This window comes from Salvelinus alpinus, chromosome 36 (assembly GCF_045679555.1).
Source record: "Salvelinus alpinus chromosome 36, SLU_Salpinus.1, whole genome shotgun sequence".
Taxonomy (NCBI): domain Eukaryota; kingdom Metazoa; phylum Chordata; class Actinopteri; order Salmoniformes; family Salmonidae; genus Salvelinus; species Salvelinus alpinus.
Genome location: NC_092121.1, coordinates 1,446,801 through 1,461,156, shown reverse-complemented (window position 1 = coordinate 1,461,156; position 14,356 = coordinate 1,446,801). Strand labels below are relative to the sequence as shown.

Below are 14,356 nucleotides of genomic sequence, written 5' to 3'. Positions count from 1 at the left end.
TAGAATTATGAAATTAAAACTTATTCAGGGCAGGGGGCTGTGACAATACAGAGGCGGATGCAAGATGCAAACAACGATGGTTTAATGAATACAGTTTACAGCAGCAACAGGACAGACAGACTGTACTCAGACGGAATCCGACCCAGGGACTAGGGCGCATCTTCCGATGATAGCGTGCTGAGAAATCCAGGGGAGTGTGTCCGGATGGGTAGGAAGGAGCACAGAAGATAATCCACACAAGGGCGGCGAGAGAATGAGCACGGACACACGACACAACCTCAGGGAAGTAACAACGATCTGACAACAAGAAACACTGGTTACAGAACATATAAAGGGAAGATAAGTGATTCCAGCTGGCGCAGACAATCAGGCCGAGATTGGGAACCACGCCCACACAAACACGGGAGAGAGAGAGAGAGAGAGAGAGAGAGAGAGAGAGAAAAAGAGAAAGAGAAAGAGAGAGGGAGGCAGTGGATTCATGAACCGTGACAATACCCCCCCCCCTAGGAACGCCTCTTGGCGTTCCCAGGCGAATTTACCTGTCGATTGAAATCATCGATAAGGGAGTGATCCAGAATGTCCCTAGCAGGTACCCAACTTCTCTCCTCCGGACCGTAACCCTCCCAGTCCACCAGGTACTGGAATCCGCGTCCCCTCCTTCTAGAGTCCAAAATACGATTGACAGAAAAGGTGGGTTCCCCATCAACAAGTCGTGGCGGCGGGGGAACCGGGACCGGCGGGTTAATGCGTGCCTGAAACACAGGTTTTATTTTAGACACATGAAAGGTAGGATGAATTCTCCTATACGCCGGAGGAAGCTTGAGCCGGACCGCCACCGGACTAATGATCCTGGTGACTTTGAACGGGCCGATAAATTTGGGGGCAAGCTTGTTCGAAACGGATCGGAGTGGAATGTTCTTAGTAGAAAGCCACACTCTTTGGCCAACGACGTATACCGGAGGCTTCGACCGGCGGCGATCGGCCTTAGCCTTGGTGCGCGCCCCCACCCGGAGAAGAGTCTCACGGGCTCTGCTCCATGCGTGACGGCACCTCTGGATGAAAGCGTGAGCGGAGGGAACAGTGACCTCGGACTCCGTACTGGGAAAGATAGGTGGCTGGTAACCTAAACTACACTCAAACGGAGAGAGACCCGTGGCTGCCACTGGCAACGAATTGTGAGCGTACTCAACCATAGAGAGTTGTTGACTCCAGGAAGAGGGATTCTTAGAAACCAAACATCGCAACACTCTCTCCAAATCTTGGTTGGCCCTCTCCGTTTGACCGTTGCTCTGGGGATGAAACCCTGAAGACAGACTGACACTCGCTCCCAGTAACCTACAAAACTCTTGCCAAAACTTGGACACAAATTGGGGCCCCCTGTCAGAAACTACGTCCATCGGCAGGCCATGTAAGCGAAAGACGTGATCCACGACAGTTACCGCTGTCTCCTTGGCAGATGGTAATTTAGGCAAGGGAATAAAATGAGCCGCCTTCGAGAACCGGTCCACCACGGTCAAAACAACCGTCTTGCCCTGGGAGGGCGGGAGGGCGGTAACAAAATCTAGCGCGATGTGGGACCAGGGTCTCGAAGGGACCGACAGCGGTTGGAGTAACCCATCTGGGGGTCGATTAGAAGTCTTCCCAGTGGCACAAACCGAGCAAGCCAAGACAAAACTGTGAATGTCACGAGCCATCAGTGGCCACCAAAAGCGTTGCTTAACCAAAAAGCTAGTGCGGCTGACTCCTGGATGACACGCTACGTTGGAGCAATGCCCCCACCGAATAACATCGGACCGACACCCCTCCGGCACAAACAACCGATTAGGCGGGCAACCGGGCGGAGGCTTTACCCCTTCTAAGGCCGTTTTGACCCTCGATTCAACCTCCCATGTGAGTGTGGAGACCACTAGGGTCCCGGGTAGGATGCACTCGGGAGTGGATGGGCGTTCGGAATGGTCAAAAATGCGAGAAAGGGAATCGGGTTTGACATTCTTGGAACCCGGGCGATACGAGAGAGAGAAGTCAAAACGTCCGAAAAAGAGTGCCCACCGCGCCTGCCTGGAGTTGAGTCGCTTGGCGGTTCTGATATATTCCAAATTTTTGTGATCGGTCCAAACTATAAAAGGTACCCCCGAACCCTCTAACCAATGGCGCCACTCCTCCAGTGCTAACTTCACTGCCAACAACTCTCTGTTGCCAATGTCGTAGTTGCGTTCCGCAGGTGATAACCGATGGGAAAGGAACGCGCAAGGGTGCATCTTGTCGTCAGAAGAGGAACGTTGGGAAAGTACCGCACCTACCCCCACCTCTGAAGCGTCCACCTCCACCACGAACTGACGCGAGGGATCGGGAGCTATGAGGATGGGGGCCGAAAACAAAGCGGCTCTTGAGTTTGGCGAATGCAGCCTCGGCTGTATCGGACCACCTGAACGTCACTCTGGGGGAGGTTAAGGCGGTAAGAGAAGCGACTATCTGGCTAAAGTTGCGAACGAAACGCCGGTAGAAATTGGCGAATCCCAGAAACCTCTGTAGGGCCTTACGGGAATCTGGGCTTGGCCAATTCACCACAGCCTTAACCTTGTCAGGATCCATGCGAATACCTTCAGTCGAGACGATGTAACCTATGAATGGAACGGATTGTGCATGAAAAATGCATTTCTCCGCCTTGACAAAAAGTCCATTCTCCAACAACCTCTGAAGCACTCGTCTGACGTGCTGAACGTGTTCCTGGAGAGAAGAAGATAAAATCAGTATGTCATCCAGGTAAACATATATGAACTGATCAATCATATCTCTCAGCACGTCATTGACGAGTGCCTGGAAAACCGCTGGGGAGTTGGATAGCCCAAAAGGCATGACCAAATATTCGAAGTGCCCTCTGGGGGTGTTAAACGCGGTCTTCCATTCGTCCCCCCTCCTTATGCGAACCAAATGATATGCATTACGTAAATCCAACTTAGTGAACACGGATGCTCCCTGTAACCTTTCAAAGGCTGAGGACATCAACGGTAAGGGATAGGTATTCTTCACTGTGATGTTATTCAACCCACGGTAATCAATGCAAGGACGCAGAGATCCGTCCTTCTTCCCCACAAAGAAGGACCCCGCCCCCGCTGGAGAAGAGGAAGGACGAATGAATCCAGATGCCAGAGAATCAGAGATGTATCTCTCCATAGCCTCCCTCTCAGGAACAGAGAGTGAATATAACTTGCCTTTAGGCGGAGACTCACCTGGCAATAATTCTATTGCACAGTCATAGGGACGATGCGGAGGAAGAGAAGCAGCACGGGACTTACTGAACACCTCCTTCAGGTCGAGGTATTCAACGGGCACGTTAGACAAATCCACTGCCTCCTCTAGAAACACAGAATCAGACACCGATGAACAAGCAGACACTAAACAGGACTCAAGACACTTGTTACTCCACATGGATATAGAGTTATGACCCCAGTCAACTCTGGGGTTGTGTTGGGTGAGCCAAGGGTGGCCGAGAACTAATGGTGCAAGGGGTGAGTCCATGAGTAGAAATGATAGTGTCTCAGTGTGATTGCCAGAAGTGATGAGTGTGATAGGTTCAGTGGTGTGAGAAATGTTGGAGAGTTCTTGACCATTGAGAGCGTTGACGGATATCTTGTGCGTGAGTGAGGTGATAGGAATCTGGAGTTTGTGAGCGAGCTTGAAGTCCATGAAATTACCCTCTGCTCCTGAGTCCAGTAAGGCTTGGGTGTCGTGCGTGTGGGTGGCCCATCTTAGTCTTACCGGGAGGAGAGTAGATGATGAGGTCTTCTCTGTGGTGACACCACCCGATAGTAGCCTCATACTTACTACCGGGCCTGATCTTTTACCGGGCAGGAGTGGATAAAGTGGCCCGCTCTACCACAGTAGAGACAGAGTCCTTGGGATCTCCGCCTCTCCCTCTCTTCCCGGGAGAGGCGAGCTCTCCCCAGCTGCATGGGTTCGTGAGCGGAGGCTGAACTGGCCGTGTTCCCGCCGCTGGCATGCCAGCCCTCCGTGTCGTTATACGGTCTGTTAAGGCATGCTCGGCGGCCAATACGACTCAGACGAGCGTCGACCCTCAAGGCTAGTTCCACTAGTCCATTTAAACTCCTGGGAAGGTCCAGAACATAAATCTCCTTCTGGATCCGGTCCTCCAGCCCATGCAGGAACATGTCCCACTGCGCCTCCTCGTTCCACTGACACTCTGCGGCCAGAGTGCGGAATTGGATGGAGTATTCCGATACTGAACGGTCTCCTTGGCGAAGGTCAGCGAATAGTCTGGCCGCCTCCCTACCCGCCACGGCCCGATCGAAGACCCTTCTCATCTCCTCGGAGAGTGTCTGGAAAGAGGTGCAGCATGGGTCCTGGTTCGCCCACACCGCCGTTCCCCAAAGAGCCGCTTTGCCTGATAGCAGTGTGAGTACGAATGCTACCTTAGACTGTTCACGGTTGAAGGTCCGTGGCTGCAACGAGAAATGCATGGAACATCTCGTAAGAAAAGCTCTGCAATAGTCAGGATCACCTGAATAACCCTCTGGTGTCGGTAGCCGTGGCTCTAGCTGGGAATCCGGCTCTGGCGGGGCGGGTTGAACTGCCGGTGTAGGTGGCGCAGCGAGACCCCTCAGATGTTGTAATTGTTGGGTCAGCTGGGATACCTGCGTCGCAAGGGCTTGTACTGCCCGACCTGTGCTGGAGATGTTCTCCTCTTGTTGATCCATTCTCGTGATACTGCGGGAAATGAATTCGGTCAGACTCGTTGAACTCGCTGCATCCATGGTCTGGTCAGATCGTTCTGTGACAATACAGAGGCGGATGCAAGATGCAAACAACGATGGTTTAATGAATACAGTTTACAGCAGCAACAGGACAGACAGACTGTACTCAGACCGAATCCGACCCAGGGCGCATCTTCCGATGATAGCGTGCTGAGAAATCCAGGGGAGTGTGTCCGGATGGGTAGGAAGGAGCACAGAAGATAATCCACACAAGGGCGGCGAGAGAATGAGCACGGACACACGACACAACCTCAGGGAAGTAACAACGATCTGACAACAAGAAACACTGGTTACAGAACATATAAAGGGAAGATAAGTGATTCCAGCTGGCGCAGACAATCAGGCCGAGATTGGGAACCACGCCCACACGAGAGAGAGAGAGAGAGAGAGAGAGAGAGAGAGAGAGAGAGAGAGAGAGAGAGAGAGAGAGAGAGAGAGAGAGAGAGAGAGAGAGAGAGAGAGAGAGAGAGAGAGAGAGAGAGAGAGAGAGAGAGAGAGAGAGAGAGAGAGAGAGAGAGAGAGAGAGAGAGAGAGAGAGAGAGAGAGAGAGAGAGAGAGAGAGAGAGAGAGAGAGAGAGAGAGAGAGAGAGAGAGAGAGAGAGAGAGAGAGAGAGAGAGAGAGAGAGAGAGAGAGAGAGAGAGAGAGAGAGAGAGAGAGAGAGAGAGAGAGAGAGAGAGAGAGAGAGAGAGAGAGAGAGAGAGAGAGACAGTGGATTCATGAACCGTGACAGGGGCAGCATTTTCACTTTTGGATAAATAGCATGCCAAAATTCAACTGCCTGCTACTCATCCCCAGAATATAAGATATGCATATTATTAGTAGATTTGGATAGAAAACACTCTGAAGTTTCTAAAACTGTTGAATTATGTCTGTGAGAATAACAAAACGTATGTAGCAGGCAAAACCCAGAGGACAAACCATTCAGAATTTTTATTTTTTTGAGGTCACTGTCTTTTCAATGAGCTTTCATTGAGACACCAGATTTCTAAGGGACTTGTTTGCAGTTCCTACCGCTTCCACTGGATGTCACCAGTCCTTGGAAATCGGTTGAGGTTATTCCTTTGTGTAATGAAGAAGTAAGGCAATCGTAAATGAGGGGCACATTAAGTAAATCGTTTGAGAGAGGCACGTTACCAAAAATGTTGGGTCAGTTTGTTTTCTTTTTGTATTGAACACAGATCATCCCATCTTCAAATTGATCTATTATTAACGTTTAAAAATACCTAACGTTGTATTACAAAAGTAGTTTGAAATGTTTTGGTAAAGTTTACATGTAACTTTTGTTATATTTTGTAGTGACGTTTCGCAAGTTGGAAGCTGTGTTTTTCTGGATGAAACGCGCCAAATAATTGACATTTTGGATATATATCGACGGAATTAATCGAACAAAAGGACCATTTGTGATGATTATGGGACATATTGGAGTGCCAACAAAAGAATTTCGTCAAAGGTAAGGCATGATTTATATTTTATTTCTGCGTTTTGTGTCGTGCTTGCAGTGTTGAAATATGCTACTCTCTTTGTTTACTGTTGTGCTATCATCAGATAATAGCATCTTATGCTTTCGTTGGCTGGATTCACAACGAGTGTAGCTTTAATTTGGTATCTTACATGTGTGATTTAATGAAAGTTAGATTTTTATATCATTTTATTTGAATATGGCGCGCTGTATTTTCCCTGGCTATTGGCTGCCCCAGAGAGGTTTTAAGGTCCTTGTGTAATGTGATATTGTACCCCCTAGCTCAATTGTCCATTGTATATTATCCATATATACTTGTGTTCCCCCATGTACTTCCTGTATTGATATGTTGTTAATAAAAATAAAAATAATATTTATTTTTTAATGACTTGCACTAACGTGTGATTACCTTAGTGTGTCATGATTCTGTGGGATGCTATTGGCTCTAATATTTCATAGAGGAAGCTGGTGGGAGGAGCTATATGAGGAAGGGCTCCTTGTAATGGCTGGAATGGAATTAATGGAACGGAGTCAAGCATGTGGTTTCCATTAATTCCAGCCATTACAATGAGCCCGTCCTCCTATAGCTCACCCCACCAGCCTCCTCTGATCCCACAGCATGACACACAAAGTAGCATCTGATCCATTCACCCTATTCTATTCCTATATGTTTTATAGCAGGTTATTATTCAGAAGTGGAAACATTTTAAAGGAATTCTTCCTGTATGGATAATGAGATTATATTGTAACTGTATAGGACCATTTAGACCAATAAGATGGAGAGGGATGGATGGGAGAGAGCTGTTAAGTTCGGCCTCCCTTTTATCGATACGTTATTGTGATTATAAGGCACTTGTGGTTTTAATCTAAGTGAATTGCTTTGGGGAGATATGGCAGCGGGCTGGGAGAGGAGATAACTCTCGAAAACTGCCTTTGAATGAGATATATAGAGCGGAGGGGATGCGCATCCACAGTACATGTTGGCTTTGTCTTAAAGCACCCCCATCTATCTCTCTCTCGCTCTCATACCCCCCCCCCCCACACACACACACACAGCTAATGACATGTAGTTGAGGGAGGATGATGCAATCACACTTTCCAATGCTCGGGCAGTGGCTGAATGTAGCTTTCGTAATCTAGCTTTTCATAGACAATTCTGTGCTCTTTTATGTTCTATACTGTTGTAGCGAGCGGCACTGTATCCCAGCTTTCAAGTCAAGTCAAAATCCCTATGCTGGACCCCTGGACCTAAAGCCTCTCCAATCGCTAATGTAGAAGTCCACTCTGACTTCTCAACATCTCAAACACTGCAAATCAACTGGGACCCCTTCACCTATTCACAAAAGAACTTATAGTAGGGGTGCTAATCAAGGATCAGGTCCTCCTGATCAATATAATTTTGATCTAAAACTCTAAGTTGATCCTAGATCACAGCACTCCTGCTCAGAGACACTTTGTGAATTCCAGAACTAACACTGAGCCAAGGTTCAGAACAGCCAGCCAAGTCTAATAGACGAGACATAACGTACTAAATGTAAATCTGGGACACTCAAATGAGTATGATATGTTCCATTTGGTATGGCTGCAAAAAACACAAGGTCAAGCTGGATGGGTAGGCGTATAATGCGAACGTCTAGCAGCCCGAAGGTTACGTGTTTGAATCTCATCGCAGACAACTTTAGCATTTTAGCTAATTAGCAACTACTTACTAGTTTTTATCTACTTTCAACTACGTAGCATGTTAGCTAACCTTTCCCCTAACCCTTAACTCTTTAACCTAACTCCTAACCGTAACTTTAAGCCCTAGCCTAGCTAACGTTAGCCACCGAGCGAATGTTAGCATTAGCCACCTCGCCACCTAGCTAACATTAGCCACAATAAATTGGAATTCATAACATATGATATGTTTAGCAAATTCGGAAACAAATTCTACGTATTGCAATTCGTAACATATTGTATGAGTTGCAATTTAGTAACATATAATAAGAATTGTAATACGTAACATATCATACGAAATGGGGTGTACCAGATTTACATTTACTATGTTATGTCTACCCCCGAGTCCAAGTTGGAACAGCAGGTTGATATGGGGATATTTCTCATTCTGTAATGCACATGGTAAGGATAGAAGTTATCCGCAGGCACTGATCTAGAACCAGCTCAACCTCACACAAAGCCTAACTTGTATAAAATAGCCTCAAAATAGCCTTCTAAATAACCATACGACAGATGACAGAGAAAGAAGGGGAATTTCAATTTAATCTTTCTCTCTATTTATTCATGTTCTTTTTTTCCCTCTGACCTCCTTCGCGTAAACTTTCACTCCTAAGTGCACTCACCCCCAGCCTCAGGCCAAACTGACATGTTCTCTTGTCTCTCATCAGCACTTCATCTATAGGAGGTTCATCCCTCGCTGCACTTTGTACTACTCCTCCACTCTTCCCTTTTCCATCACCTTTTCTGCATCACGTTCTTATCCTCTACTCCCCTCCCTCCTCTCTCAACTCTTCTCCATCTCCCTAGCCACCCTTCCTCTCCCCATCCCTTCTTCCACTATCTCCCTCCACTCTGCTGCAATCCCTCCCTCCTCTTACACATCACAAAATCCCCTCCTATCCCAATCCAGCCCTCTCTCCCTCTCCATTTATCTTTCCCTCCCTCTCTCTCTCCCCTTCATCTCACCTCCAGCCACTCAGCGCTCCCTCTTCCTCTTCAGCAGCACCGCCCGCTCTCTTTCTCTTTCTACCTTTCTTTATTTCTCTCTCTCACTCTCTCTTTTTTCCTCTCCTCCTTTCTTTGGCTCACAGAAGGTTCCCAGGCTCCTGGTCCGCCCGTCCGCCTGAGCGTCCGACGATCCCACTGAAGCTCCAGCACCAACCGGGACACAGACTCTCACAAAGGTAAGAAATAGGGGAAGATGAGAGGAGAGGAGAGAGGGGCTCTGCTTCCCTCAATCATCACTGATGCTGGAGGCAGACGGGACGAGGGAAAGAAAGAGAGAGGGAGTGGGGAGAATCAGAAATGAGAAGAGATGAAGTGGAAAAAGAAGAGGGAGAGAGGAGTGGAGAGGAGAGGCGGTAATGCAGTGCACTGTTACTTGTGAGAAGAGAGGAATATAAGAAAGAGATTTAGTTTCTTCAAGACACACCATTTCAATCTGTCTGAGAATAGAGAAAGAGAGAACAGTTTGATGCATACAGCGGGCAGAATTGCAGAAAGGGAGAGAGGGATGGAGATGGATAGAGAGAATATCATGAAAATGTTGGTGTATCAGCTGTGCGGCTACAGAAAGCATAAAGCAGCGGCAGCTCTGCCTCTCCGTAAAATCCCATTCACAAATAAGACCTGAACTCTGGCAACTCCGATTGGTCCCCGAATGGTGTATGTTTCATTCAGTGTGTGTGTGCACTGTATTAGAGAAAGAGATTGAGAGAGGGAAGGAGGGAAATGGGAAGGGAGGAGGGGTATAGAACATCTATTAGATAGCTCTTCTGTGGGTCTGGTGCTAATGCTGTGCTTGAGTGGCTGCTCCAGCAGCACACACCAAGCAGGCTAACAGAGAGAGACAGAGAGCTGGGCTGAGTTGGAGTGTACGCTTTAATCTGAGACGTACTGTAGGGAGGGGGGTCCAAATGAAAATAATTAGTGATGTTGGCTGTGCGGGTGGGTATACTTGTCATAATGCAGGCTTTAGATACAGAGACGATCAGTGTGACTTTACGACAGACTTTGGGACACCCTGCACTCCTCCCTACCCTTCCTTTCCCCTTCTCCCTGATTGCCTCATCTCTCACTCTAGATTGCTCCCCTTTGATAACATCTGTAGAAACAGAGCTGCACTCCTGGCATGCAAACAGCAGCCCGTAAGATTGACGTTATATTTCTGGGAAACTGTCGTTGGTGCGGCAAAGTACGGCCAGCCTGAAGTATATATGGGAGGGAGAGAGGGATGGAGAGAGAGGGATAGAGGGATGGGGAGAACTTCAGCAACCACAAGGGAGTTAATGGGACAGAGAGGAGAGAGAGAGACCGGGAGAGGGAGAAAGAGAAAAAGAGCACGTGAGAGAGAGGAGAGAAAGCATAAACTGACATATGGAGGGAATGAGGGGAATAATGAGTTGTCAGGAAAAAAAGAGGAGGAGGGTTGGGCAGCCAGAATAAAGGAAGTAGAGAAATAGAGAAGGGAGGGATAGCGATGAAGTAGAGACAGAGGAGGGAGAGAGAAAGAAAGAAAGACAGAACGAGAAAGAGGTGGTAATGCAGTGCACTGTTACTTGTGAGAAGAGAGGAATATAGAAAGAGATGTGTAGATTGAAATGGTCTGTATTGAGGAAACTGTCTGAGAACATTGAAAGAGAGAACAGTTTGATGCATGCAGCGGGCAGAATTAAAGAAATGGAGAGAGAGAGATAGGGATTGAAAGAGAGAGGGATGAGGGGATAGAGAGAACGTCATGAAAATGTTGGTCTATCAGCTGTGCTGGCTGCAGAAAGCCGTAAAATCCCATTCACAAAAAAGACCTGGAATAGACGTTGAATTGACATCGGTGCCCATCTCCTTTTCACTACATATAGTATCTCACACCCCATCACTCCTCTTTCATTAGAAGTGAATGTGAGGGGTGTGATGCATGACTCTAGACTATATCACATCAGGATTTTCTAGGAATTCACTGATTTAGAGGCGAGCGGCTCTTCGGAGTGTGAAATACAGCCTTGTGAAATATACCGTCGTATTTGTGGCAGCTGGGATCGACTGGGATACCCAGTACAGCACAGGAGTGATGGGGATGTGCACGGGGGCGTGGTGGAAGGGTGGGACTGTGGGGAGATTTAAGGGATGTGTCAGTGCGGGTAACTGAGTTCTTGGTGGTAGCTATGTGTTCAAGGGTTCTGCCTCCGGTTTGGTTTCCTGCTGCAGTGTGTTAGAGTAACTTTCGTCCTCCTTCTTCTTGAGGTGTCTCTCCACAAACCCTGTCTATAATAGTGGAGTAGTACAAGTATGTTATTGTGTGTGTGTGCCTGCAACCAAACCAGATCAGACCAGAGCAGGCGCGATGTAGCACCGCAGTTAATGAAGCATATGTCATCCCCGATCCCTGACTCACGGCACGGGCAGATTAATGACCATGAAACATGGATGGGATTAGAGTACCAATCCAACAGAGATGATCAATCTAGCCAGCTAGTACCAGTGTAGCAGCCCCACATACATCAAACTACAGTTATACTTATTATCTATATATTTTCTACAATTCCACATATGTGTGTGGGTGCCTTTCTGTGTGTGCAGTGCACGTATGTTTGAGTGAGTTTGAATGAGTGGGTAGCTAGCTGTGTGCCAGTGGGTGGAAGAATAGGAAAATGTCATGATTACTTGGAAGAAGAGTATTTGTTTGTGTGGGATTGTGTAGGTGAGAGGTTGTTAGATGTTAGATAGGACCAGCTAATTGTGTGCGGACGGATCCAGAGTGCATGTTTGAATTTTTACGTGGGCAGCCTTTTAAACTGAGCTGTAGGAAACTAAAGCACAGCTGCACTCTATAGTCCGAAAGGCATCACTCGCAATTCAAAAACTACCTCTCACACACACACAACTACACTCGTAGAAAAAAGGATTCCAAAAGGGTTCTTTGGCTGTCCCCATAGGAGAACCCTTTTTGGTTCTAGGTAGAACCCTTTTAAGATCCATGTAGAATCCTCTGTGGAATGGGTTCTACATGGAACCCAGAAGGTTTCTTCAAAGGGTTCTCCTATGGGGACAGGTGAAAAACCTATTTAGGTTCTAGATAGAACCTTTTTTTTCTAAGAGTGTAACAGAGATGTGACGAAAATATGTATCTTCCCCCACTTAAAAGGTTACTTGCAATTAGCCATCATTAGCCAACAGAAAGTGACACATTCAATACAGCCTTGCACGCTCTTGCCTGCATCTAGCTGATCTAGGGTGTAATCATTAGTCCAACATTTGCAAACGTTTGCTTCCGTTTATTTTTTTTTTTAACAGAATCAGCTGAATGAATACACCCCTGATCAATCGGAAACACAGTTAACTTTCATAGCAGTCACATTGTATTCTTTCTCGCCTCTATACGCTCTCTTCTTCTCACCTTTTCCCTTAGTTTGTGGACTTCTGCTGTATGTGGCCAGACGAAAAAACCTTTCCAAGCCAAACCATATCATAACCTCTACACACAGCCTACATCGTTGTCAACATATTAGCTAAAGTAACGTCATAGTCAACATAGCTAATATAACTAATGTGTTAGTAAACCTGCTACAATCATGCAGTAATGTTATAGTGTACAGTCAGTAAGCAGTTTAGAACAATGAATTAGTAAAACTCAAAGATCACCTTGACTTGGAAGAGTTCCAGTGTTGGAAATTAATAGCCAGCTAGCCTACATAGCATCCCTCTGTTTGAGCAGTACGCTAAACTAGCTAGCTGCATTTATTAGCTAAGTAAGTGAAACTAAATGTAAAAAAAAAAAAATTTTTAAAGATGAAATCTCGATCTCTCAATCTCTCTCTTGCTTGTCCTACATTTTGGAAGAAATTAATTTGTTCAAAATTGTTCAACTATTGTCTTTCTCTCTCTTTTAGTCAACTACTCACCACATGTTATGCACTGCAGTGCTAGCTAGCTGTAGCTTATGCTTTCAGTACTAGATTAATTCTCTGATCCTTTGATTGGGTGGACAACGTCAGTTCATGCTGCAAGAGCTCTGATAGGCTGGAGAACGTCCTCCGGAAGTTGTCATAATTACTGTGTAAGTCTATGGAAGGGCGTGGGAACCATGAGCCTCCTAGATTTTGTATTGAAGTCAATGTACCCAGAGGAGGACTGAAGCTAGCTGTCCTCCGGCTACACCATGGTGCTACCCTGCAGAGTACTGTTGAGGCTACTGTAGACATTCATTGCAAAACAGTGTGTTTTAATAAATTATTTGGTGACATGTGAATATATTTAGTAGAGTTTTATCTGAAAAGGAAAACATTTAAAATGTTTTACTTAAAAATAAAAAAAATCACTGAGGAGGATGGTCCACTGCTGTAAGGAGTGGGAAACTCAGAGGCTGCTGCCTGCCTGCCAGTCAGTATCGTGGGGATTGATCCCAATGTAGTTTGACACTCATGTCAACTCATTATTGTGCTGAGACACACTCTTGTATTAACCACCACTCGTGCGCGCTAGCGAGCACACACGCACGCACACACACACAAGCACTTACAAACCCCTTCACCTAGATGCACACATAGCGAGATGTTACACACCGTTCCGGAAGAGGCCATTTAGTTTTTCCATTGCTCAGCAGAACAGCACAATACCGTCTCCACCTACATAAAGTCCCACGGTCAGGTCACCAATGCAACGCATTCATCTCTTGAACGTTGGCCAACAAAATTCACTTAGACCTCCCATCATCCTCCAACTCATAATGCTTCGGGGTTAAAGGGGGATACCTAGTCAGTTGTACAACTGAATGCCTTCAACTGAAGTGTGTCTTCCACATTTAACCCAACCCCTCTGAATCAGAGAGGTGCGGGGGGCTGTCTTAATCAACATCCACAGCGCCCGGGGAACAGTGGATTAACTGCGTTGCTGAGGGGCAGAACAACAGATTTTTACCTTGTCAGCTCGGGGAGTCGATCCAGCAACGTTTCGATTACTGGCCCAACTCTTTAACCACCAGGCTACCTGTTGCCCCTGTCGTTAGGGTTATGTTCATGGTTAGGGGTTCGAGAAAGGATGTTGAATGGGACTGAATTGTGTGTCCCCACAAGGTTAGTTATACGTACGTACGTGCGTGCGTGCGTGCGTGCGTGCGTGCGTGCGTGCGTGCGTGCGTGCGTGCGTGCGTGTGTGTGTGTGTGTTACTGATCAGATGAAAGCACATGTGGGACCAAGTGGCATTACAGGGCTGGAAGTTGGAAGCCAGGAGCCATAACTTTGAGCCACCTGCTAATAATTATGGCTGTGGTGTAATGTAGCCTGGTCCCAGATCTGTTTGTGCTTTTCCCTACTCCATTGGCATTCCATAAGGAGTTCGCAAGAGAGCAGAAACAGACTGGCACCCATGCTAGTGCTAATGGTGCGTGGTGCTGGAACCTCAGCTGTTGTTCC

The 14,356-nt window shown here is 46.9% G+C and overlaps 1 protein-coding gene across 1 annotated transcript in view; it reads left to right on the top strand.

Moving 5' to 3' along the window:
• Positions 1–8,855: 8,855 nt before the first annotated feature.
• Positions 8,856–14,356, top strand: part of LOC139565439 (parvalbumin-7-like) — a 48,425-nt gene continuing 42,924 nt past the window's right edge. Inside the window, exon 1 of the mRNA XM_071385784.1 lies at positions 8,856–9,132. The gene's annotated coding sequence lies outside the window, so the exon portion shown is untranslated. The remainder of the gene's footprint in view (positions 9,133–14,356) is intronic.